This window comes from Octodon degus, unplaced genomic scaffold (assembly GCF_000260255.1).
Source record: "Octodon degus isolate 3935 unplaced genomic scaffold, OctDeg1.0 scaffold00098, whole genome shotgun sequence".
Lineage (NCBI taxonomy): Eukaryota > Metazoa > Chordata > Mammalia > Rodentia > Octodontidae > Octodon > Octodon degus.
In genome coordinates, this window is record NW_004524674.1 from 4,288,018 (window position 1) to 4,288,534 (window position 517).

A 517-nucleotide genomic window follows, 5' to 3' on the forward strand; every position below is an offset into this window, starting at 1 on the left:
GTTTTACTTACAAAAATACACTCCCCCAGTTGTGACCCCAAATTGTCTCTAGACACTGCCACCTGTGTGTGTGCGTGAGCCACAGAGCACCTCTAGTTGAGGATTGTGATCTAAACAGTCTTTCCTGCGTTTCCATTTTGTCTCCTCCTTTCTCATCTACCTTTCTTTCTTCCTTCCTAGTGAAATGTATCTCAGCCTCAGCTTTAAAAGTTCAAGCTTCTGCAGTGGAACTGCAAGAAAGATAACAAAGATGGGATGAAGGCTTGCAGAGCTAGAATTACTTGTGGAGGATGGGGGAGGAAAAAAGAAACGTTTTGTAGCACATTTGGCCTAAGTGGCAGAGGAGGGGATAAGAGAAGACATTGGTTGGGAGTGGTGGTATATGTTAGGCAACCAGAACGTTCAATTCACAGAGCTCAAAATCTGATGGAAAATATTGAATATTAAGTCTTGCATTCAGGGCCAGCAGCATAACTCAGTGGTCTAATGCTTAGGCAAGCATAGGGACCTGTTTTAT

General features: G+C 43.3%; 1 protein-coding gene across 1 annotated transcript in view; it reads left to right on the forward strand.

The window, feature by feature from the left end:
• LOC101563154 (arachidonate 12-lipoxygenase, epidermal-type-like) overlaps positions 1–517 on the forward strand; it is a 107,187-nt gene that overhangs the window by 1,778 nt on the left and 104,892 nt on the right. The gene's annotated exons all lie outside the window — the stretch shown is intronic.